We start from the raw sequence: 25,956 nt of genomic DNA, 5'->3' as shown, positions 1-25,956 counted from the left end.
TATCCATGCATAGAACCTTGAAGGACGGAAAGGAAGATATGGGAAGAGCATTCCAGGAAAGTGAAGAGTATGAACTAAGGGACAAAAAAGGAAAGAACAAAGCATGTTTGGAAGATCAGTCTGGCTAGACCCAAGGGTTTCCTAGAGGGAGAAGAGTGGGAGAGGAGCTAGAAGGCAGGCTGGGGCTAGAGGAGAAGGATGCTGACTGCCGGGCTAAGGCATCTGGACCAGCTCCATTCCCCCTTAGTCAGTGGGGATGACGACCACAGCAAGCCTGGGGCTCAATGGGAAAAGAAAAGAAGTCTTGTCCTCTCTTGTTCCAAGCATATTAGTCGAGTCTCCCCAGCTAGGTTATAAATAACAGCCTCCATTTACTGCACACCTGCTGTGTATGAGGCCCTAAGCTACATGCTTCACATACATTATCTCATTGCTCCTTCCCACAGTCCTGAGAACTTGGTATTGTTATCCTTAGTTTGTAAGCTGGAAGCTGAGACCAAAAGAGGTGATGGCCCATGCCTAAGGCCTTACCCACTCACTCATTTGCTTCATAGTCTTGGCGTGGAGGTTACAGAGCCAGAGATGCAGGAGGGCACGCCTATCAGTTAGCCTGGGCCCAAGGGCTACCCATTGATGCTGGCTGCCTCTCTACAACTCCCTTTATTAATCACTTAAGGGCAGCACATATTAAGCACACAGTGGAATCTTAATAAGCACACCACACTGAACACAGGATGGTGATTGCCAAGACCTCGGAGGAGTGGGAAACAGGGAATTGTTGTTTAATGGACAGAGTTTCAGTTTTGCAAGATGAAAAGTTCTGGAGATCTGTTGTGCAATAATGTGTGTTCTTTTTGGGCGGAGGGTACTGGGGATTGAACTCAAGGGAACTCGACCACTGAGCCACACTCTCAGCCCTATTTTGTATTTTATTTAGAGACAGGGTCTCGCTGAGTTGTTTAGCACCTTGGTTTTTGCTCCACCCACCCGGCTTTACGTGTGTTCTCAATGCTACCGAACTGTTGTACATTAGAGCCCTTAAAAAAAGGTTAAGATGGGCTGAGTGTGATGGCACAGGCCTGTACTCCCAGTGACTTTCGAGGCTGAGGCAGGAGGATCACAAGTTCAAGATCAGCCTCAGCAACAGCAAGGCCCTAAGCAACTTAGTGAGAACTTATCTCAAAATTAAAAAAAAAAAGGTTAAGATGGTACATTTTACGTTGTGTTTTCTGCCATAATTAAAAGCCTAATGTAAATAAAACACATTTAATTGTTTGTCTGGCTGCTGATAATATACTATTAATTATGTGATGCTGGAAGAGACCCTAGAAACATTTTAACTCAATATCCCTCTAAATCAAAGAGTTGAAAAGGGGAGGTAGACTGCCCAAGGTTGCACAAATAGAGCTAAGACAAGGCTCAATACAGAAGTAGGAAAGAGAGGCGCATGGCATGAGGGGTCAGAAGCCATGAGTTCAAGTTTTGCTTCTCTCTTAATGAGTTTTTTGACCTTAGAGAAGTTTATTCCCTCTAAGCCTCATTTTTATAACCTATGAGAAGGCAACTAAAATAACATACTTCACAAGGATATGTATGAATCAAATAAAATTAAATACAGCTAATGTGCAGTGAATATACTGGCCAACTATAAATGACTTTATAAACACTCATTATTCTTATTAATATGAAATCTCTGTTCACAGATTTAAAGAGCCCTACCAGAAGATTAAAACCTGATAAGTCAAACAAACAAAAACCCCACTCCATTCTGGAACACTTTCAACAGTTCATGGCCTTGTGCATAGCAGGTCTTCCATGAGTGAGAGTAGAACTGAATTATACCTCAGGTTCTGTGCACCCGGATCCTCTTCTCCCTCTTACATTCAACCTACATACAGCCCAGTTATATCAGCCATGCTGGGACCAGGCTGAGGGTAGGAAGCTGGGGTGATTGTCTGCCTCTCTGGCTGCATTCCTCAGCTAAATATAAATGATTTGTCCAGTCCATTGTTTGAAATTATCCATAATCCCTCTCCTCCCCTCCCCATTCATCATGATGGCAGGCTGACTGCACATCTTTATAGAAAAAATATACATACAAAACCTTCACTCCAGCTATTTTTAGTAAAGAAAAGGGAAGTGTCAGGTAGTCCCTAGTCTCCACTAATCTAGGAAAGCTTCCTGGAGGAGGAAATGCCTGAGTTGCCCCAGTGAAGGGGACAGCTGCAGGTCAGAAAGGCACTGTCATAACAAATCAAGAAATTTGGTTCCCTGAACAGAGCCTAGAAAGCTAAGGTTTCTTATCCCACTTTAGAGGGGGATGAGGAGAAAAGGTCGGGATACCCAGGAGATCCCATATTACCCCAAGACTGTCAACTTCGCTAGATGCTATAGACATTCCGGGAAAGATGCAGAAAAAATAGAGCAACAACTTAAAGAGAGAGATCCCAAATTCTAGTTTCAACATGCACAACTACAAATACTGGTCTCATAAGCTAGTGGCTTATTTGGACTTTTTTTTTTTTTAACCACAAGAAAGTTTTTAAAAGTCCCAAACTTGAGTGCACAGATGGGCTGCATCTCGGACCTAGGGACGTGCCAAAGCCCTGTCACTCTGAGTGCCGATCTGCCAGCAGTGGCCCAAGGAGTGATTGGGGGTACCCAGGAAGCTGCAGGCAGTATCCCAACCTGCCCAAAAGGTCCCGGCCCTCTCTATGTGCCCTGTATGAACTGTCAAGCCAGTCTACTGGACCCTTGACAGCTCCAAGGGTGTCCCTTTCTGCTGCATCCTCCGAACCTCCCATCCCTTCCCCTGGGCTTCCGTTGTCCACTCTCCTGCAACCCCATTCCCGAAGGTCTTCCTCCAAGCCTCTCCCTTGGCAGACTCCTGTCGGCTGAGTGACTGGGCTCCGCACGCACCTTCCCGCCCCCCTCTCGCGGCGCCTGCCCCATTCCTCCTCCTCTCGCCCCACTGTCGCCCTGCCCACATCGCCTCCCCAGAGTACCGCCTCCTCGGGACGCCCCCAGCCGCGTCCCCCCTCTCGGGACCCGGTGGGAGGCTTGCCTGTCCAGCCGGGCACCAACCCGAACCCCCGCAACTTTGCGCCTCAGGAGGCTCGCGCCGCCGGCCGCCGGCCGCCGCCCGGCCGCACTCACCGCGCTCGCCGGAATGTGGCTCCCGACTCGGCTCGCGCTCCCGCACCACCGCCGCCGCCGCCAGCGGAAACGGGGGGCGGGGCCGAAGCGGGGGCGGGGCCTTCCCGGGAACGCCGAGGCCGCGGGCGGGGCGGGGAGGGGCGGGGCCAGCCGAGGGGCCAGAGCCCGGTGCCGGGGAGCGCGCGTGGTTAGAGTGCGCTGCGCTACCCGGGAGCCGCCACTCGGGCCAGGCCGAGGGCGCCCCGGAAAGCGCGGAGTCGAGAGCGGCCACCGGAGCCCCCTCCTCCACCACCCCGGCCGGGTCCCCAGCCTTAGAGCTGGAAGGAGGCCAGGCCCGTCCAGGAGCGCCTCCCTTTGCGGGCTCCGGAAGACTCCCTCCGCACCCCGCCGCCCGGATTCCCCGACTGGCCGCTCCCCCGAGGTGTTACTACGGCGCCTCCCCTTGCCCGGATCGGGCCTGGCCGCGCCCTTGCCCGGGTTGGGGAGAGGGAGGGCAAGGCCTGCTAGGTGGCGCTCCTGGGCTCCGCGCCCACACAACACCCCAAGGCCGCCTGGGCCAGGGGCTCAGCTTTCCCGCTCGTGCCAGTCTGTCTGGCCTCACCACCCCCACCCCACACCGAAGAAATCCTCCCTTGGTATTTCGAGCGCACTATTTGAGGTGTTGACAACGCGGGTGTGTATTAGATACTGCCCCGAGATACCCTGTTGGAGGAGCCGCTGCCTCCCCAGGAGCTAGAGGCCTCCAAGTGTTGATAAAGGGCACCGGGGGCCGGGAGGGGCCGGAGTGAAGCTGGAGAAACTCAAGTTTGACATCTCGGGCCTTGCGCTTCCTATTGGCTTTCCCAGGCCTGCATTCCTGAAGCCAGAGGTCTAAATTTGCACCAAAGTGACCACTAAAACCGTCATCTTTCATCATTGTTGTCATTGAAAATCTAACCTGTGCTTCCCACTTGCGTGAGTGTGATTTGAGACAAATTTATTTATTTATTTATTTATTTATTTAAGATACGAGATCTTGCTATGTTTTCCAGCCTGGTCTTGAGCTCCTGGGCTCAAGTGATCCTCCCATCACAGCTTCCCAAGTAGAGACTACAGGCATTGACCACCAGTTCACTTGAGACAAACCTTTAAAACCTGGCTATAATCGCAAGGGACCCCCTTTGCTTTCTCCTAATTACACTGGCAGTTTCCACTCATCCACTGAGCTTCCCTCCACAACAGTCTTGTTTTTGACTATTAGACTTAACCCATCATCTGTCCACTTCTGATTCCCCTTTTCCACCAAAAGAAATATTCTACTTCTTTTAAAAAAAAAAAAAAAAAAAAAAAAAAAAAAAACTTTGCTTGACACCCCATATGCATAAAACCTTGCCAGGCTAACCCCACATTGCCAACTCTGCCCACCTTCTGGCTCAGACAGAAGACTTGATACTGATGTCTACCAGTGAGTGATGAAACTGTAAAAACAGTGGAGGCAGCCTGGTGAGGGAGCAAACATGGGTCTGTAAAAACAGACAGCTGTCCAAATCCTGGCTCTGCCTCTTACAGTTACAGGCTGTGACTGCGCTGGGCCTCAGTTTCCTCACCTCTGAAATGGGGCATAATAATACAACACCTGCAGGGTTGATGGGCTGACCAAGATGATGGAGGCAACAGCACAACACTTGATGCCAAGTGGGTATTCCAAAAAATGCTAGCATCCTTCTGCCCTTTACAGGAAAATAAACAAATCTGAAATGATAGAATGATGGAGTCTTAAGAAGTGAAAGGATCCTTAGAAGATTCTCCAACAGCAATTATCCGGATGTGGAAGATTCAGTACCTGCAGGGTAAACCTGAGGAAAAAAGAGCTATAAAGGACAAGAGATTGTTCAGAATAAAGAGGCCAAGGTGACTTATAGTCTATGAGGCAGACATATGCTATTCAAATCCACTGTGGACAAAATTCAAATAAACCTGACAATGAAACAAGACACTTTTAGAGAAAGAATTCCCAAAAGCACAAGACCACAATTTACTGGGTCGGGCTCCTGAAAAATGTTGCTGAGTTCCCATTTTTCAGATCCTAAAAAAATTCTGAGGGATAACCATATATTAGATTAGATATGGGTAAGGTGACTATATCTGGGTTCTTGAGCCTCAACCCATTTACTCCTCTTGTCCTGGTATAGTTATTTTTTTTTACTTTTTTTTTTTTTAGAATTTTAATATTTATTTATTTTTTTTTTAGTTATCGGCAGATACAATATCTTTGTTTTGTATGTGGTGCTGAGGATCGAACCCAGGCCGCACGCATGCCAAGCGAGCGCGCTACCACTTGAGCCACATCCCCAGCCCCTGGTATATTTATTAACAGTGCCCTTTTCACTTTCAGAATATACTGGTTTGGACAATAAATTATATGCCACTTAAACTATGACCACAGGCAAAACTCCAAAGGGCTCCTTCCAGCCTTGAATGCCAGAATCTCTGCTGGCATTTCTGGATCCCCAAGGATTTTGAAAGATAGTGTGTCAGTTTATCCCCTTGAAATCACCAAATCAAATCAAAAATGATAAAAAGCAAAAAGTAAATTTTCAGCCAGCCACCCTGTCAAGCTTCAGTGACAGTGGCTGCTGAATGGTGACACCTAGTGAGAAGAATTGGAACTGCAGGAGCCTGGGTTTCAGAGAATGTTTCACTTTCCGCCACATATTTCCAGTTGACTTGCAAACCAGAGAGCAACAGCTAATATCTACCAAGTACTTATGTGCCAGGCATGGTCCTGAGCATGTCATGCTTTGATTCGTTGATCCTCACACTCCACAAGGTAGGTACACTCTTCATTCATTATATAGATGAGGAAATTGAGGCTCAGGACTAGGTAATTTTTCTTAGGTTATTTAGGCACTACATAGCTAAGCTATTATTCCAGGTTGTCTGGCCTGCACACATAACTGCTACTCTACTCCATGTTTAGTGATGTGCAAAGTTACATTAGTGGTATCTTGCACTGAGAGTGACTTCCACCAACCCTCTGACATAGGGAAGAGGCAAAGGTAGGTGGAGAAGCAGAATGTACCAGGAGTTCTATTCCCATGTCTACCAGTAAAGAAGGGACAGTTTCTGCATCTATTAAAAGCATGACATTAAAACAGACAAGAAAACATATAAACCATCCATTAAATGTACAGTGAATCTGCTCTGTGTATGTGTTGCAGAGGATGGACCCCAGGCCTCATATTATGCTAAGCAAGTGCTCTACTACTAAGTTACACCCCCAGCCCAGTGTTACTGTTTTTAGTTGCTAAATCTAGTAACTCTACCTTGTTATTGACTTGCTATAAAGTATGGACTAAATCAAAGGCAGGTAAACTTTGTCAGTAAAAGGACAGATATTAGCCAGGTATAGTAGCACATGCCTATAATCCCAGCTACTTGGAAGACTGAGACAGGAGGATGGCAAGATTGAGGCCAGCCTGGGCAACCTAGCATGACCCTATCTCAAAATAAAACCTAAAAGCCTGGAAATGTAGCCCTGAGGTAGTATGCCCCTGGCTTCAATCCTTAGCACCACAAAAATAAATAAATAAAAATTAAAAATAAGACCAAATAATGAATATTTCAGACTTCATAGCTATACACTCTCTGACTCAACTACTCAACTCTGCCATGGGAGTACAAAGGCAGCCATAGCAATACAAATATGAATAAGCATGACTGTGTTCCAATAAAACTTTATTTACCAAAAAAAAAAAAATCAGATCACAATTTGCCAAGCCCTGAAATGAGAGGGGTATCTTTTCAAGTTGGAGCCTGCAAACTCCTGGCTATCTTCAGATGTGTTGTTGAGGTGAGTGGCCTGGGTCCAAGTTGCAAGTGTAAAACACAGAGAAAGACTAACCAAAAGCATTGAGCATAATGAATACCAGCAATTCTATGAGTGGGTGTATGCAGGTGCACATGTGTGTGACCCAAGATGAGTTGGTGCCTTCAGAAAGCACACACCTCTAAAGTGGGGCTTGAAGCTTCCTAGGTTTTGCAAGGTCTTGGTCAGACCTGTCTGAAGAAATGCAGATTCTATGTCTGGAATTGCTGGTGGTCAGCATGTACTCTGTAAAGACAGAGATGCACATTGTGAAATCAAACAGAAAATACAGAGGCCAAGGAAAGCAGAACACCCCTGAAGAAAGCCTTCCGCTAAGGCAAAGCCGTTGGCATTCCTCCACCTATGCAAAAACACATGGTAACTATTTGAGTATCTGTGTGTGTGCACGCACATGCGTGGACACATACCCGCTGTCTGAACATGTGGGTAGCAACTGAGGAATTTGCATGGTTGGTTGGAATCAATAAATGTAACCGTAATAACTAAATCAGCTATATGGGTATCAACTTTCTTATTGATCTTAGAATATTCCTATATACTTATCAAGGGCAATTCCATGGTTTAAATCACACTGTAGATTCTGCCCTGTGAATCAAAACCACATATTAAAGGACTGACCAGTTAATAAAAGCAGGAAACCCAAACATGAACTTGCCACAGCACAGAACTTGCCTCTGGATCACAGGAGTTGTGGGGGAGCACCTTGGGACAAAGAATCCCACAGGCAATTGAGTATTCCAAGCTAAGGGTTTTGACATGTATATATATATCCTAAAACAAGTAATCAGTGAAGTGTTTCAAGTAAAAAAATGACATGATCAGATTCACATTCTGAACCTATGGCTCTGGCTATAGTGTTAAGAACAAATCTGAGGAGTCAGGGGTTAAAAATTAAATATAGGAGACTTTAGCAGTAAACTAGGCATGAGATGACGTCAGATTGACCATGGTGAAGAAGGAGACTTCTGAACAGACCTGAGAGATTTTAAAGGTGAAATTTACACGGGCTGGGGATGTGGCTCAAGCGGTAGTGTGCTCGCCTGGCATGCGTGCGGCCTGGGTTCGATCCTCAGCACCACATACAAACAAAGATGTTGTGTCTGCCGAAAACTAAAAAATAAATATTAAAATTCTCTCTGTCTCTCCTAAAAAAAAAAAAAGTTCTTAAAAAAAGGTGAAATTTACATATATCAGCAATAGATATGTAACAGAAGACTAGGGAAAAGAGATGTCAAGAATGACTCAGGTTTCTGGTCAGACTAAGAAGACAGCTAGTGGGGTCATTCTCTGAGATAGGAAACAGTGACAGAGGACTAGATTTTAAGAGGACAATGGTGAGTTCAAGGAACATGAGAGCTAATAAATGTCTACCTGATACAGTAAATTAAAGGTCAGTAAGGATCTTGGCAAGAATCATTTCTTTGATATGATGAGGCAAAAGTGATGCTGGAAAGAGTTGGAAAGGTTACTCCATCTGAGAAATGGAGATGATGAGACAATTCTTTGAAGAAAATTGGCTAAGTCCTGCGTGATGGCACGAGCCTATAATCCCAGACACCTGGGAAGCTGAGACCGAGCAACCTAGTGAAACCATCTCAAAAAAGAAAGGAAGGGGGCTGGGGCTGTAGCTCAGTGGTAAAGCGCTTTCCTAGCATGTGGGAGGCACTGGGTTCAATCCTCAGCGCCACAAAAAAATGAAACAAATAAAATAAAGACATTCTGTCCATCTACAACTACAAAAAACAAGTTTAAAAAAAAAAAAAAAAGGAAGGGAAGGGAATAAAATTGGCCATAGGTGGAAAGATACATACAACAGATAACTAAAGGAGAGTGACGAACAAGAGAAGGTTTGGGGAATTTAAATGGGGAGAATTGAGTCTGTTATAACCTTATGAGGGTGCTGGGGTTGTGGCTCAGTGGTACAGTGCTTGCCTATCATGTGTGAGGCACTGGGTTCGATTCTCAGCACCACATATAAAAAAAATAAATAAAGGTCCGTAGACAACTAAAAAAAAATAAAGAAAGAAAAAAATAAAAACCTTATGGAACTTGGTGCCATGGGGCATCCCTGTAATCTCAGCAGCTCAGGAGGCTGAGGCAGGAGGATCACCAGTTCGAGGCCAGACTCAGCAACTTAGTGAGATTGTGTCTCAAATAAATTTTTAAAAGGGCTGAGGTTGTAGCTCAGTAGTAAAGTGACCCTGGGTTCAATCCCCAGTATCTGCACCCCCACATACACACTATCAACATTTATTAATAAATATATAAAGCCTCATAAGAAGAAGCTTAATTTTAGTATAGAAGAATCAGTTACTAACCAATCAACTCTCCCACAGAAAATGTCTACAAAGTCTGGGCAAAACACAAAAGCAACAAACAAGAAACCCACCTCAGGACCCTGGAGAGTGAGCCCAGGGAGGCAGATTTGGGGCAGGATTCATAGTGTGAAAGAAGCACCTGGAGGCAGGTGGGTTCACATCTTTGTGGATTTCTCCTGTGTTGGCTGGAGTCCTGGAACACAATGGCTGGAATTCTAGCAGAAAGCCATTGTCCTTCTGGTTTAGGAGCCCAGAGCAATCAAGGTTACCAAAGAATGAGAGATAAATCCTGGAAAGGAAAAAGCCGGAAAAGAGGAACCCAGCATTCTCTGCCTGCATCTCTGACAGATCCCTGTCCCACATGTGAGCAGGGAAAACCAGAGGCAGTCCAAAACTGAGCACTTGCCCACTACAGGTAATACATGGTCTGCAATTTGAATTTTAACCAAGTTAATTGCTGCTAAAAGAAAAAATACCAACACTTTTGGAAGAATAAAATAAAATCCAGAGCCAGGTAAGGTGGTGCAAAGCTAGGAACTGAGGCAGGACGATCTCAAGTTCAGGCCAGCCTCAGTATCTTAGCAAGACCCTTGGCAACTTAGACCTGGCTCAAAAGCAAAAATAAAAAGGACTGGGTTGTGGTTCCATGGTAAAAAGCCCCTCGGTTCAATCCCTGATAGTAAATAAATAAATAAAAATCTAGAGTCTTCTCACCAAACCTTCAAATAGTCAAGATGTGATCCCAAATTTCTTAGCATACAAAGAACCAGAAAAATGTGACCATTCTCAAGGGAAAGACAAACAATAAAGGCCAGTTCCAAGACACTTCAAATGTTGGATATATCTGACAAGGATTTTACAAGAAGCTATTATATCTCCAGGATAGACTGAAAAATACATCTGTAAAGAATGAACAGATAGGAAAGCACAGAGGAAAAACAGGGGAAGAAAGAGAGAGAGAGAGAAATGGAAATTTTAGAACTAAAATAACTAGAATAAAAAATTTAAGGGCTGGGGGTGTGGGTCAGTGGTACAGCACTCACCTAGCATGTGTGAGGCACTGTGAAGCACTGGGTTCAGTCCTCAGCTCTACATAAAAATGAAGTAGAGAAATTGTGTGCTGCCTACAACTAAAAAATAAACATTTTTTTTTAATTTACTGGATGAACTTAATGACCATTCACTGAAGATCTCAGTGTAAAGAGTAAATGAACTTGAAGAGAGATGAGCAGACTTCACTCAATTTGAAAGAGAGAGAAGATTAGAAAGAAAAAGGGAGAAAAGTGCTCAAGGACCTGTGGGTCAATATCAAAATTGGAGTTCGGGAAAGAACAGAAAGAGGAAACAAGAGAGAGAGAAAAAAAACAAGGAAAAAATATATATATATATATTCAAAAGCTTAGGGGGAAGAGCCATTCAGGAGGGAGAGTTGATATATGGAAAGGTAAGCGATCACAAATAGTAAAATTTTCTATGGAGGGTGGGAAGGAATGGAATTCAATGTGAGCTTAGGTATTTGGCTAAGGCAGAAAACATGAGACCACCTGCATTGATTGCAACAGGAGGGGAAAGAAAGATAACACTGGAGCAAACATAGGAGAACTGATATGTTCTAGGTGGAAATTTTCATTTGATGGCTTCTATTTTCCTTGTAAAAAAGAGAGAACTAGAGACAAGGTCACCTGCTACAGGTAGAGATGTGAAGGAAAGGCCAGAGATTTGAGGAGATTGTCAGCGATTTGAAATAACCACTTGGGAGACTGAGTTAATTGTAGACACTTAACAGGGTTTCCTAGACATACCGAAGTCCCGTCTGAACCTCATCACTGAATGTTATGTGGAACCAATATTCCCCATTGTGTGACTTTCCCAGGCTGCCTTGGTGCAGAGTGACAGTGGATGGCTGGGGCCAGCTGCAGTTGGGATTTGTCAGATGGTATAACACAATGGCAAAAGGTCAAGGTTAGGGTATTACCAAGACTGTTATGGATGTGGAATCTAAGCTCAACAAGAAGAGAAGGAAGTAAACAAGAGAATCGGTGGTGTGGAGACCCCCAAACCAGAGATGCTGATCCAGGGGGCTGGGGGGCAGGGACTGTTGCAATAACAGTAGTGGAACAAACCAACTGCGGGGAAAGGAGGTGGCAGTCAGAGAAGGGAGGGGTTTGACTTGATGGTTTGGGAGCAGAAGAATTTCCAATGATGTTAAAGACCAAACTGTGACTGTGGAAGTGGACAGTTTCCAGACAGTAGACATGGTGTTTGGGGAGATATAAATCATGAAACTGAGAGTCCAGTTGGACTGTTGGAAAGCTCACCCAATCCAGTGCTGAATTTGCCTAGATCCACAGCAGTGCACAGATATAGGATAGAAAAGGATGAGAGACAGCTGCAGAAATGTTTGAAGAAGGGGTTGGGGTTGTGGCTCAGAGGTAGAGCATTCACCTAGCATGCATGAGGCACTGGGTTCGATCCTCAGCACCACATAAAAACAATTGTGGCATAAAGGTGTATTAAGAATTGTAATGCAGGCTGGATTGTGGCTCAGCGGTAGAGTGCTCCCCTAGCACAGGAAGAACCCGGTTCGATCCTCAGCACCACATAAAAATAAAGGCATTGTGTTGTGTCCATCTACAACTAAAAAATAAATTAAAAAAAAAAGAATTGTAATGCAAAAAAATAATAATATTAACACAACTCATAATGACATAATTTGGTGTGAACATACTTTATATACAGAGTTATGAAAAATTGTGCTGTGAATGGATAATTATGATTGTAATGCATTCCACTATTGTCATGTATGTAAGAAATTAAAAAAAAAAATAAAGATACTGTTTCCACCTAAAACAAAAATAAATAAATAAATATTTTTAAAAAAAAAGACGACATGTTTGAAGAGCAAAATCCCAGGACTTCAGTCCTAACAGAGCTCTTGGGAAGGGGAGAGGGTGTCATGGTCACATGATGGACACTGGGACAAAAGGTCTGAGGGCAATGGGAAGTAAGGAGGACAATGACCCTACCTGCAGTTTTTAAGCTATGACATGGAGGAAAACCGGACACCCATGGAAGAGCTTGAAAGAATATAGTGCCTGTAGGTTTATTGCTTACCTATTGTCACATAACAAATTCACAACTCAAAACCATACTTATTTAATGTCTCATAGTCTCTGTGAGTCAGTGCCACCCTGGCCTACCTGGGACATCTGCCCAGGATCTTACAAAGTTGTAGTCAAGGTACTGACCATTCTGCCACCTAGAAGCTTCAGTGGAAGGACTCCATTTCTGAGCCCACTCGGGCAGCAGCAGGATTCATTGCTTACAGGCTGGATGCTGGAGGGTCCTGACTCAGGCACGTGGGCTTCTCCAGGTTGCCTCTTATTTTACCAAGCCAGCAAAGAGTCTCTAGAATGACCCTAATGGCAAGACAGGGTCTCATGTAACATAATCACAGGGACCACGTCCCACCATCTTTGCCATATTCTAATTATTAGAAGCAGGTGTCTAACCAGGCATAGTGGAGCTTGCCTGTAGTTCCAGCACTAGGGATGCTGAGTAAAGAGGATTTTTTGTTTGTTTGGTACCAGGGATTGAACTTAGGGGCACTCAACCACTGAGCCATATCCCCAGCCCTTTTTTATTATTTAGAGACAGGGTCTTACTGAGTTCCTCAGGGGTTCACTAAGTTGCTGAGGTTGGCTTTGAACTTGTGATCCTCCTGCCTCAGCCTCCCGAACTGCTGGGACTACAGGCATGCACCACCTCAACTAGCATTCAAGGGGATTTCTTGAGCCCAGGAGCTCAAGACCAGCCTGGGCAACTTAGTAATACCCTGTCTCAAAAAACAAAAACAAAACAGCAAGTCCCAGAGACACAGGCATACACACTCCAGGGAGGACACTAGGCAGAGGTGGGAGCCTCTTTGGGCTCATTCTCCAAGAGAAGAAAGAGGAGATAGGGGTGTTTGCCAGTTGCCATAGGCAGTATGGTGGGCAGGGAAGGAATCCAGAGAGAGTGAGACCTGGGTCAGGGCAAGGAAGTACTGAGCACTTGAGGACCAGGACTTAGTACAGGATGGTACAGTGACAGGAGAAGGGCTTGGGCTGGGGAAGAAGTTGATGGAAATTGTGTTCTCTCCTTTTCTGTGCCATACATACCATGAAAAAGAAACCTGCTTGCTTATAAAAAAAAAAAAAAGTGCATTAAATAGGTTAGTTTTGTTAGCTATATATTGATTCTATGCCCTCTAAAACCTGGCTTTTTTAAGGAGCAGATGTTTAAAGTGCATACACAGGGACGGTCTGAGAGGAATCCTGAAGATAACAGCAAGAAATGAAATGACAGCTCCAATCTCCAGTCCGAGATACAGAGGAGAGTCTGAAAGCGAAGATTGCTCCTGCAGAGGGGAGCCAGCCAACGCTGACACTTTGAAATTGGAATCAAAGCCTGGTGAATTCAACAGAGTGGGGTGAAATGAAATTGTGTGACTGTCAATAAAATGACCAGAGGATGATGGTGGATAAGACATAAAAAGATTCAAAAGTGCAGCCCTGGCCAGGGAGTCTGGGATCTAAGTGAATATCTATCTATTTATGTCATAGAAAAGTTCATTAATATTGTCACTAAAATGTACAGAGGCTGGGGCTGTAGCTCAGTGGTAGACCCCTTGTCTGGGATCTGCAAGGGTCTGAGTTTGATCCCAGCACTGCAAAATAAGGGGCAGACTTGGGGTGGAAGCTGATGGAAATGGGGTTCTCTCCTATTTCTCTGCCATACATACTATGAAAAAATGAACACAAAATGAAAAATTCCTAAAGCAGGATAATATTTCAGAGGACTTAGTAGAGGGGCTGGGGCTGTAACTCAGTGGTAGAGCACTTGCCTAGCATGTGTGAGGCCCTGGGTCGATCCTCAGCACTGCATAAAAATAAATAAATAAATAAAGATATTGTATCCATCTACAACTAAAATAAATAAATAAATGAAATGAAACAAAAGCATGCTGTCCATCTACAACTACAAAAAAAATATTAAACAACAACAACCAAAAAAAGGACTTAGTAGAGCTGGAGTCAAATCACACACAACAATGCAAGCTCATTTCCCAGCTTTCTCCCAAGATTAGACTAGAAGTGGTGACCCCTGCCTTTGGTTCTCATGTGGATAATGTGATTCCCATGACAAGTGTCCAGATATTGGTCTCTAACAGCACTCACCACTTAAAAATACAAGGTCTCTTTGGAGAGCAGCTGATTCCATTTCTTAGCACAAGAAAAATCAAAGTAAATCTGCTGGCTGATGCCAGAAGCACGTTAGAATCTAAAGATTTTTGAGGTAGTGTTAAAAGGAAAAGGGACACAGCCAAAAACAAAACAGAAAAAGCAAAGCTACAACTATCTGAGTATCAAAAATAAAACAAAAATTTTGCAAAAGTCCTGAGTCTGTAATGACAACAAAGATGGGTTATTCTAAAAAGAGGCATGTTTGAGTTCCTCAAAATGTCCACTGTTCAAATAATATACATACCTGTGTTAATCAGTTTTCCATTACTGTAACAATTACCTGAGATAAATCAATTTATAAAGAAGAAGGTTTTATTTGGCCTCAACATTTTGAGGTTTCAGTCTATGACCAATTGGCCACATTGCTTCTGGACCTGTAGCAGTACATCATGGTGGCAGTGTGTGTCAGAAAGCCTGTTTACCTCAAAAGCAGGTAGACTGGAGTCCCACAAAGCCCCTGAGAGCTTGCTACCAAAGGCCTAAACTTCCCATTAGGCCACACTTCTTTTTATTTATTTATTTATTTATTTATTTATTTATTTTTATATATACCTTTTTATTTATTGTTGGTTGTTCAAAACATTACATAGTTCTTGATATATCATATTTCACACTTTGATTCAAGTGAGTTATGAACTCCCATTTTTACCCCGTATACAGATTGCAGAATCACATCAGTTACACTTCCATTGATTTACATACTGCCATACTAGTGTCTGTTGTATTCTGCTGCCTTTCCTATCCTTTACTATCCCCCCTCCCCTCCCCTCCCCTCCCCTCTTCTCTCTCTACCCCCTCTACTGTAATTCATTTCTCCCCCTTGTATTATTTTTCCCTTTCCCCTCACTTCCTCTTGTATGTAATTTTGTATAACCCTGAGGGTCTCCTTCCATTTCCATGCAATTTCCCTTCTCTCTCCCCTTCCCTCCCACCTCTCATCCCTGTTTAATGTTAATCTTCTCATGCTCTTCGTCCCTACTCTGTTCTTAGTTACTCTCCTTATATCAAAGAAGACATTTGGCATTTGTTTTTTAGGGATTGTAGGCCACACTTCTTAAACAGCACTAACTCCACCACTCTGGGGAACAAGCCTTTAATGCATAGGCCTCTGGGGACATTTCAAATAAATACAATAATAATACCATAGTTAAGTATAGTGTTTTGTTTGTTTGTTTGTTTGTTGTGCAGTACTAGAGATTGAACCCAGGGGCTCTTTACAACTTGGCTATATCCCCAGCCCTTCTTCTTCTTTTTTTTTTTTTAAGACAAGATCTTGCTAAATTGCCCAATCTAGCCTCCAACTTGCAATCCTCCTGCCTCAGCCTCCTGAATCACTGGGATTATTGTGGGCCACTGTGCCCAGCCATAGCCAAGCTTTGTTTAATTATTAAGCTGTGAATTTCTGAATTTCTGGTACCTGTAGCCTGCAGTGAGATTTAAGGGACACCCAGGGGTAAGAGATGAACTGGGCTGCATTAAAAAAGAAGTGGCAGGCTGCTTGTGCTGGTGCATACCTGTAATCCCAGTGATTTGGGAGGCTGAGGCTGGGGATAGCAAGTTCTAGGCCTCAGAAACTTAGTGAGGCCCTCAGCAACTTAGCAAGACTCTGTCTCAAAATAAAAATACATAAAGGGCTGGGATGTGGCTCAGTGGCTGAGCACCCCTGGGTTCAATACCTGTCACACACACACACACACAAAAAGAAGTGGCAAGCAAAATTGACCAGTAGAAGCTGAGCCCACTGATAACTGCCAGGCACATCCAGACCCTGTTCCCATACTCAGTGTCCAATCTCCAAGTGATTCTCTAAACTGGAATTTATGACTCTAATCTGGAACTATATTCCCAAACTCCAAATTTGTTTTGGGGGCAGGGTGGTTCTAGGGATCCAACACTGGTCCTCACACACACTAAGAGTGTGCTCTACCACTGAGCTATATACCCCATGCCTCTAAATCTTAAATTTAGGCTGATTGCTTAAATAAAATATAAAGATGATGAATGACCCAGATGTTTAGATAGGTTTAAGGTTTTCAATACTGTACTGAAGGAGGTGATTTGTATAGTATCTGCTGGGTTGTTTTTTTTTTTTTTAAGTTGAGGTAAAATTCACATAAGATTCACCATTCACCATTAACTGGAAAATTTTTTGATCTGCTTTTTAAAGTACTAGAAAAGTATAAAAGCATGTGACACGAGACTTATGCTGTTAATTTATTATTTAGGTAGATTAGGTTTGGTGGTTATATATGTAAACAAATCTAATGAAATCTATAAACTAAGATCATGTTTTGTGAATAATTTCTAAATTCTTAGTATTAAATGCTTAGTGTCTAAGATTTTGTTAGATGTAAGTCTGCCTTAGACAGATGTCAGATGTGAGATGTTTGAGGTGCTCAATTATGATTTAAACAGTCTAAGATAATTTAATTAATCAAGCTTGTAATATTAAATGGTTAGAGAATTCATGAGCTAATTGAGCATTAATCAAAGAAAAGTGAAAGAGATTTAACATGAAAACAGTAGCTTGACCCGGCTACCACGATGCACCTCTGTAATCCCAGCAGCTCAGGAGGCTGAGGCAGGAGGATCAAAAATTCAAAGCCAGCCTCACTGGTTCAGCGGTTGAGTGCCTACTGAGTACAATCCCCAGTAGCAAAAAACAAGAAATACTAGTTTGGAGAACAAAGATACAAGATACGTACATTGAACTTAATAAAACTAGTCTTTAAAATTTACAACTTCAATAAATTGAAAAAAATGCTTAAAATATACAAATAACTTCAATCAATTTTCCATATATAAAAGTTCCCATTAGGGGCTGGGGTTATAGCTTGCACATGTGAGGCACTGGGTTCGATCCTCGGCACCAGAAAAAAATAAATAAAATAAAATAAAGATATTGTGTCCATATTTTAAAAAATCTTTTTAAAAATAGTTCCATTCATACATTAAAAATTCAATTGACAGTGACTTAGTAGTTTGTTTGTTCCTTTGTTTTATTTTTGGTACCAAGTATTCCACCCAGGGGTTTTAACCCACTGAACCATATCCCCAACCCTTTGTAATATTTTATTTTGAGGTAGGGTCTTGCTCAATTGCTTAGGGTCTCAGTAAGTTGCTGAGGCTGGCTTTGAGATCCCTCTGCCTCAGCCTCCCCAGCTGCTGGAATTACAGGCCTATGCCACCACACCCAGCTGATTTAGTAGTTTATAAGCCAATATAAAAGTATAGACTTACGGGCTGGGGATGTGGCTCAAGCGGTAGCGCGCTCGCCTGGCATGCGTGCGGCCCGGGTTCGATCCTCAGCACCACATACAAACAAAGATGTTGTACCCGCCGATAACTAAAAAAAAAAAAAATATTAAAAAAAAAAAAAGTATAGACTTGGGGTGGAGGGTGTGGCTCAGTGGAAGGATGCTACCTAGCATGTGTAAGGCCCTGGGTTCCATCCCCACAAAAGCATAGAATGATTTATTTGTTGAAACTTTGACAGTTGGAAAGATTGCAAATCAAATTAAAAGAAAGTGTCTCTTTGGAATATAATTTTGTGTATTCAACTTTATTGGTATTTTGTGTAAAGAGAAAAGTAATCAGTTTTTTTTTTTTTTTTAATAATTCTGCTCAAATACATACCTTTCCCAAGGAAGGAAGTGCTGTGTGTCTACCCCAACCCCACTTCTCATCTCCAAGAAAGGGGAATAACCCTGGATTGATAAGCTCAGACTGAGGGACAGAGCTTTACTCTGCACTTGGTCAAAAATTCCAGTCCTGCTGCTTACCAGACTCCAGTGAAACAGAAATAGAAATCGCCTGCACACTGGGATTTCACAAGACTGGGGTGGGCGGGGTGAGAGTTGTCTGTCCAGTGGGTTCCAGGGTGGTGCCCTGCTGCTGTCTGGAGCACACTCTGAGGCCAGAAGCAGTGCTCTTCACATGTGACCATCTGGCACGGGCTGCCCCCCTCCCTGCCCCTCTTACAGCTCAAGGGCAGGGACTTTGGACGTCTTCACTGCTGCATCCTCAGCAGCTAGAACAGTGCCAGATGCTTCCCAGGGGCTCAGGAAGGGTTTCCAGGATGAAAGCAGCCGTCTGGGTGCTGAGCATTCACGCCAGCATCGGACTGGAACTCTGCAGTGGTGTCCAAGTCCTCCAGTGATGAGCGCCTTGCTAACCCTCCTTTGTACTCCTCCCTCACAGGAGGGGTACCTGGGGCCTTGGGCAGGACTCAGGTCTTCCTGTGCCCCTTGCCGTAATCCCACCTCAACGCCACTGTCATCTCTGGCCTTATCATGGGATTCCACAGAGCCCCAGACCAGAGAGTGTTCCTCGTGGAAGGCCATGGAAGGACACAAAATCAGAGGAGGGGACACTGCAGAGGGCTGACCAACAAAACCTGGAGGCCCATAAAGCCACAAGGGGAATGTGACGAATTGCCAAACCAGAGAGAGCAGAAGCAAATATCAAAGCCAGGGAGCACAGCCAGGAGTCCCAGATCCAGGGAGATGAGAGAACAAGCAAGTGGGCAGATTACAACTGGGGAGGGGCCGGGGCTCCCTGGGGCAGGCATCTGAGGCTTGCTTTAATCTGCCTCCAGGGGTGGGGCGGGAGTGGGTCTGGCAAGATTAAAGGGGGCCATGGGTGGGCTGGACAGAATGGTATTTTCTGGGGGTTCTTACTTTTCCAGAGCTGAACACTGGGGGGTCTCAGAAGCCTGGAGGCTGTCTTCAAGCCCAGCTTCCGCATGCCGGCTGAGTCACCTTGAGCAAGTTTCTTAAAAGGAACCTCACCTTCGCTTGCTGTCAGGATGGTGCAGACCCTTCATAAGCAGCTCAAGTGAGAAATCTGCACATCCCCAGCAATCTCCAAATGATACTTGGCATCCACCAGCCACGGAGGGTCTGCATCAGGACTGGTGGGGATTTCGAGAAAGGAGTTGGAAAGAAGTCAGCAAAAGTAGTTACTGAAGAAGAAAAGCAGGATGAGAGGACCGTGCCAAACCCCGCTGTTCCCAGCCCGGCCTCCGAGGAGGGGGACTGCAAAGAGAAGCAGATCCCTTTGATACCAAGAAAGCATTTCTATGGTCACAAGACACTCAGCAGACTTGGGCTGAACATCTGATGACTCCCGATTACTTCTAAAACGGGACGGCTGGCTGGCCAGCGGGCAGGCCCAATCCCCCCCCAGTGGGGGTGGCTGTCTAATGTTTACTTCCCTTTATTCTCCACAATCTCCTGTGCCCCACCTCACCCCTGCAGAAACAAACTGTTTTACCCCAAAGATGAGAAACCATGGATTGTCTCACCAAAAAATATTTTCTGCCTTCTATCCCATAGGGCAGGAGAGTGGAACCCAGGGCTCATGCACGCGAGACAAGCACTCAACCACTGAGCCACCCTCCAGCCTCCAAAAGGTTTTCTTCTTACTTCCAGGACTGTCCAGGATCTTGGGGGCCAGCTATCCACTCCCCCACCCAGCATCAGGCAGACTCAGCCTGTTCACAACATGCCCTCCACCTGCACTCAAGAGCACTGCCTGAGAGTCAGAGGTCCAGGGCGAAGAATATCTGCACCTTAGTAATCAGGTAACACAAGGTTGTGATTTCTTTGTGCCTCAGTTTCTTCATCTATGTGAAAAGAATGTCTGTGGTATCCCAGCAAAACTGCATATGCCACGCAACAAAGTGGATTTGAAAGTGCTTTGTAAACTGAAAAGTGCTGTCAAGAGTTGGGGGTGGTACACACCTGTAATCCCAGTGAAGGCTGAGGTCGGAGACTCACAAGTTCAAAGCCAGCCTCAGCAAATTGGCAAGGCCCAAAGCAACTTAGTGAAACACTGTATCAAAATAAAAAATCAAAAGGGCTGGTGATGTGGCTCAGTGGTAAAACACCACTGGATTCAATACCCAGTACTCTGTGTGTGTGTGTGTGTGTGTGTGTGTGTGTGTTAGGGGTAGCTTCTTTTTTTTTTTTTTAGTTTTATTATTATTACAGCTGTTCATGCCTTAAATGTTATGCCTCTGAATTGTTGCCAGATCCTATGATGGGTACTGGTTAGAATTAAGTTTGCTAATTACAGAAAACTCAAAGTAAAAGTAACAAAAAAACAAGATAGTAGTTAATTTTTCTCTCATGTGAAATCTGTCTGGAGCTTTATGGTACTCCATGGTATCAAGGACTCAAGAGCTTTTTTTTTTTTTAATATTTATTTTTTAGGTGTAGTTGGACACAATGCCTTTATTTTATTTATTTATTTTTATGTGGTGCTGAGGATCGAACCCAGGGCCTCGAACAAGTCAAGAGCTTTTTTATTGTTTTGATTTATCGTGGGTAGCTTTGATTCCTAAGGTCATGACCCAAAAATGGCCACGCAAAATCCAGGCATTACATCACATTCCAATCAGCCTCTTAGGAGTAAAGAAGAATATGCCTTCTCCCTTTCAAGACACTTCTGGAAATTGCATTTCTGCTTTCCTCCAATGGCTGAACTTAGTCCCGTGACCACATCTAAGTGCGCTGTGATTTTCATTCTGAGTGACCATGTGCTCAGCTAAAAATAGAGGATCTTATCACCCAGAAGAAGGGAAAACCAGGGAGTTTCTGTCACATATGGCCCCTTCTCCATTGTTGCTTTAATCTTGTCAGTAGCATTTGACCTCTCTTCCTATAAACTCTTTTGTATACCACTGAGAACAAAAACACACTCTGTTGGGTTGCGGCTGTAGCTCAGTTGGTAGAAGGCCCTGAGTTTGCTCTCCAGCACCAAAAAAAAAAAAAAAAAAGCCCTCCCCACCACACTCTCTCTTGCTTTTCCTCCTCCTATATTCTATCCATAAATATTTAAATGTCTCAACAGGATCCTGGCAACACTTTCTCTTCTCTGGCCATACACTCCTTTCCTCCTAAGAAATCTCATTTACTCCCAAGAATTTAAACGCCACTCTGGATGCCAGAGAATCCCAAATCTAGCCTTCATGGCTCGCCTTAGTTCCAGGGTTGTATGTCCAGCTGCTGTTTGCTATCTCCACTTGGGCATCTCAATCTTTAGTCCTCATCTCCATCCACAGACTTGTTCCTCTCCAAGTCTTTTTCCTCTTGGTAAATGGCACCAGTGAATTGAACCAGGAATGTTGGAATTGGTCTTAATTCCTTACTTTCTTCTACTTCTCCCTCCAAGTTCTCAGGGAGTCATGGTGTGTCTGCCTGGACAATTCTCAAGGTCATCTGCTTTCTTCCACCTGCACCACTGCACCTCTGCACCAGCACTAGCACCTCTCTCCTGGAACTGCGCAGCAGCCTCATCCAGCCTCCCCTTATCCACTCCTGCCCTCCCATAGCCCAGCTCCACAGCAGCGAGCACAGTAGTTTAAGTAAGTGAATCAAAGATGGTGGATTCAGCCAGGCACAGTGACACATGCCCATAATCCCAGTGGCTCAGGAGGCTGAGGCAGGAGGATCGTAGGTTTCAAGCCAGACTCAGCAACTTAGTTAGGCTGTAAGCAACCTAATGAGACCCTGTCTCTAAATAAAATAATAAAAAGGACTGGGGATGCCTTAGTGGTTAAGCACCTTTGGGTCCAATCCCCAGTACGAAAAACAAAGATGATGGAGTCAACACAATGTACTCTGTGTCATCTTGCAACATTTCTGAGATGACCATAAAGGGGCTGTTTGTTTGTTTTGGTATACACCGTACATTTATTAATGAACATCCCTCCAAAATCAGAAACAATATTTTTTAAAAAATGATGGCACTACTTGGTCAACAGAACTAGCAACTTTCATTTTTTTAAAAAAGTACAAATCTGGGCTGGGGCTGTGGCTCAGAGGTAGAGCGCTTGCCTAGCACGTACAAGGCCCTGGGTTCAATCCTCAGCACCACATAAAAATAAATAAATAAAATAAAGGCATTGTGTCCAACTACACCTAAAAAATAAATATTAAAAAAAGTACAAATCTGTTAAAAATTTCAATCAGTGTGGGAGACCAACTTCACAGGAGACTGAATTAACTCCCCTGCTGGGTGATGTGGCACCCATGCTGCTAGACTGCCCCGCTCTTCTAGGGTTCGAGGGACTGTGTCATCATGCCCAAGTGTGTCTTGCTACAGCCCCATGGGTGAAGCTACGCTCACCTGTCCCTTTGTAATATAACCCCTTGCCCTGATTAGGATAGAATCTTCCATGGAAGTGCCTATGTGGGTCCCCTTCTCTTACTGTGCCCTTGGGTGTGGCCTACCCAGTTGTCAGTCAACCTGCTGACAGTGGACATCAGGAAAATAAACTCAGCCCCGTGAAATCTGACCCCTTGCCTCATTTGAATAGCTTCTTCTCAATAAAAGGGGTCGGGTCAGGCATGCTCTCGCTTTCTCTCTTCCTGCAGGCCCTTAAGGTCAGAGGAGCCATCACAGCGACCCCAAAGAAAAAGGCATTTGTGTCTCTTGTGTGGTTATTTTGCACAGCCCAATCAGCCCAGTTTACCTGGAGTGACCCCTGAGCCTTTTAGTAACGAACAGAAACCCGGCAAATCCGTATACATATATATGTAAAATATAACATACTAGTTATGTTCAATGCTACAACCCAATGTGAATCCAACTGAATGGGAAAACCACACATTTAAGCTTTAGGAACCATTTTTTTCTCTATATATTAACATTTTTCTCAAATAGATACATGGGAAAAATGAGGTAACTGTAAAATATTCAAGGAAGAGGGCTCCCTAAAATACACACACACACACACACACACACACCACACACACCACACACCACACACACACACACCTCACACAGAACACACACACACACTCCCCACACACATACACACACACCATACACACACCACACACCCACACACACACCACAGACACACACACTACACACACCACACACAGAACACACAAACACACCACACACACACACACACACACACACACACACACCACAGAGAACACAGGCCCTGGGCCCAGCCAGGCTGGGGGAAGGTGCCCACTGTCATGCCTAGGCCAGAAGTTGGAAAATAAAGGAGTAAACAAGCCCCACACACCCCATCCCCAGGAAATCTTAGTAACATGGCATCTATAGCAAGGTCGGCAAATCACAAACATCCTAAATAATTGTTCGATCAATCTTTTTTAAATGATGAGTGAAATAATAATAATGATAACGTTGTGTGCTCCCGCCTGTCCCAATAGCTGCCTGTTGGAATCATCGCTGGGGCCAGCCCACAGTGCGCCAGCGGTTTCCGCCCACCCGGCAAGGGTCAGGGTTTGGGGAAGGGAGACGGATTTTGGAAGGGTGGTTCCTTGTGTGAAGCATGTGGTTTTCAACCCTACTATAGATGTAGAAATGTCACCTGGAGTTATGTACAGTAAGACTTGGGGTTCTCCATGGGGTGGGACCAGGCTGATAGGTCCCACTGCAGGCTGGGGAGGGTGGGAGGCGGGGAGCCAGGGCAGCTGTGCGGAGGTCCAGGGTGGCTGGAGCATCCCTGAGGCAGCAGGTGCCTGGGGCTGCCTGCTCTGTGTGCCAACCCACCGGTCATTCAGGGCAGCAGCCCAGCAGAGGATAAGAGGAAAGCAACAGAATCCGAGAAGGTGGGGAGCCCGGCAGACCCCACAGGGCTTCCTCCAGACCTGGAGGGCGGGGCTCAGGCTAAGAGATTTTTTTTTTTTTTTAAGGAGAAATCCTAAAGGACTAAGGAGGTAATCATGACATCACTTCAGAAGCTGGAAAGGAAATGGCTGTGTTGAGTTAGAAGACCTAAGAAAGCTGATGCCTAACCTGGAGAAAGACAAAAAGGAACACGTTCATGCCCCTCAACTCCCAAGAAGCCAACAACTGGGAGCACCAAGTGTCTCTGATGATCCTAGCCGCTCAGAAGGCTGAGGCAGGAGGATCACAAGATGGAGGGCTGCCTAGGCAACTTAGTGAGGCCCTGTCTATAAATACAAAATAAATTAATTTAAAAAGGGGCTGGGGATATAGCTCAGTGGTGGAACACCCCTGAGTTCAATCCCCACTATCATCCAGCCCCGCTCCCAAAATAAAAGGAAATGGAGGCAACATTGGGGCTCAAGATGGGAGGGTAGGTTGGGATGTAATTCAATGATGGAGCACTGGCCTAGCATGCACCAGGCCTTGGGTTCCATCCCTACCACCACCAAAAAAAAAAGGGGACGGTTGATCAAATTAAGTTCAAGAAGAGAGAGAGACTCCCCAATCCTTGCCTCCCCACAATGCAGCTGGGGAATTGCTCCTCTCCAGCTCAGATGGAAACCAAAAGTTCTCACTCCTATTTTTTTTTTTTTTTTTTTTGTACGAGAGATTGAAACCAGGAGTCACTCAGCCACTGAGCTACATCCTCAACCCCTTTTGTGTTTTGAGACAGGGTATCACTAAGTTGTTTAGGGCCTCCCTAAGTTGCTGAGGCTGTCTTTGGACTTGTGATCCTCCTGCCTCAGCCTCCTGAGTCACTGGGATTACAGGGGTGTGCCGCCACACTCAACTCAGTTCTCTTCTTGGAAGAGGGTACCGTGGAGTATCTCTGGGGATACCAGGAACAGCTGAAAACAAGAGTTCTGGTGCAGAACACAGAGGGGTTAGTGAAGGTTTCCATGTTGAGTGGAGATAGTCCCAGCTCTTGCATTTGATTCCCAGAATGCTAGCAGCCAGAGAACAAGCAGTTGGAGAAACACTTTTCATGGAATCTGATCAGGCCAGAAAAACATACCCTAAAGAAACTCACTTCCTAAATTAAGACCCTGACTGAGGGCCACAGAATGCAAGTCTCCCGTCAGCTTTCAGTTTCCACTCCTACATTTAGGCAGACAAGCAAGGGCTTCTGAGGCAAGCCTCTAACAAGGGGCCACCAAGACCAAAGCTAACCAAGAGAAAAGCAACTGGGAGGAAACAGACCAGGATGGGTAAAGAATTCCTCCCTGGATTAGGGTTGTGGCTCAGTGGTAGAGCACTTGCCTGGCATGTGTGAGGCCCTGGGTTTGATCCTTAGCACTACATATAAATAAATAAAGTGGAAAAAAAAAATAAGAATTCCTCCCTAAAGTCATACTGTCCTCAAGCTGATGAGTGAAGATGTCCTCTCTTTGGCTGACTCTGGCCCTCTTTCTGACACTTGAACATGTTCTTTCCCACCACAGCCTGAAGTTCTAGGGCTCCACTTCCCTAGGTCTTGACTCAGAGAGGCCTTGGATGACCACCCACTCTGTGAATCCCTCTACCGTGGTTTGGATGTGGTTTGTCCCCACCAAAATTCATGCTGGGCCTTTGTGCCTTCTCTAGTTTGGGTCAGGAATGTCCCCCAGTGTTA

At 44.8% G+C, this 25,956-nt stretch overlaps 1 protein-coding gene across 3 annotated transcripts in view; it reads right to left on the bottom strand.

Annotated features, from left to right (window-relative positions):
* Tspan9 (tetraspanin 9) overlaps positions 1-3,230 on the bottom strand; it is a 198,098-nt gene extending 194,868 nt beyond the window's left edge. For 2 of the 3 annotated variants that reach the window (XM_076854033.1, XM_076854036.1), the window contains exon 1: positions 3,157-3,224. The gene's annotated coding sequence lies outside the window, so the exon portion shown is untranslated. Of the gene's footprint in view, positions 1-3,156 lie in introns of all 3 variants that reach the window. The other variant, XM_076854034.1, reaches the window with a different exon arrangement.
* Positions 3,231-25,956: the final 22,726 nt, after the last annotated feature.

The sequence above is a fragment of the Callospermophilus lateralis genome, chromosome 4, assembly GCF_048772815.1.
Source record: "Callospermophilus lateralis isolate mCalLat2 chromosome 4, mCalLat2.hap1, whole genome shotgun sequence".
Lineage (NCBI taxonomy): Eukaryota > Metazoa > Chordata > Mammalia > Rodentia > Sciuridae > Callospermophilus > Callospermophilus lateralis.
Note: the sequence above shows the minus strand (reverse complement) of the source record. Positions and strands in the feature narration are given on the sequence as shown.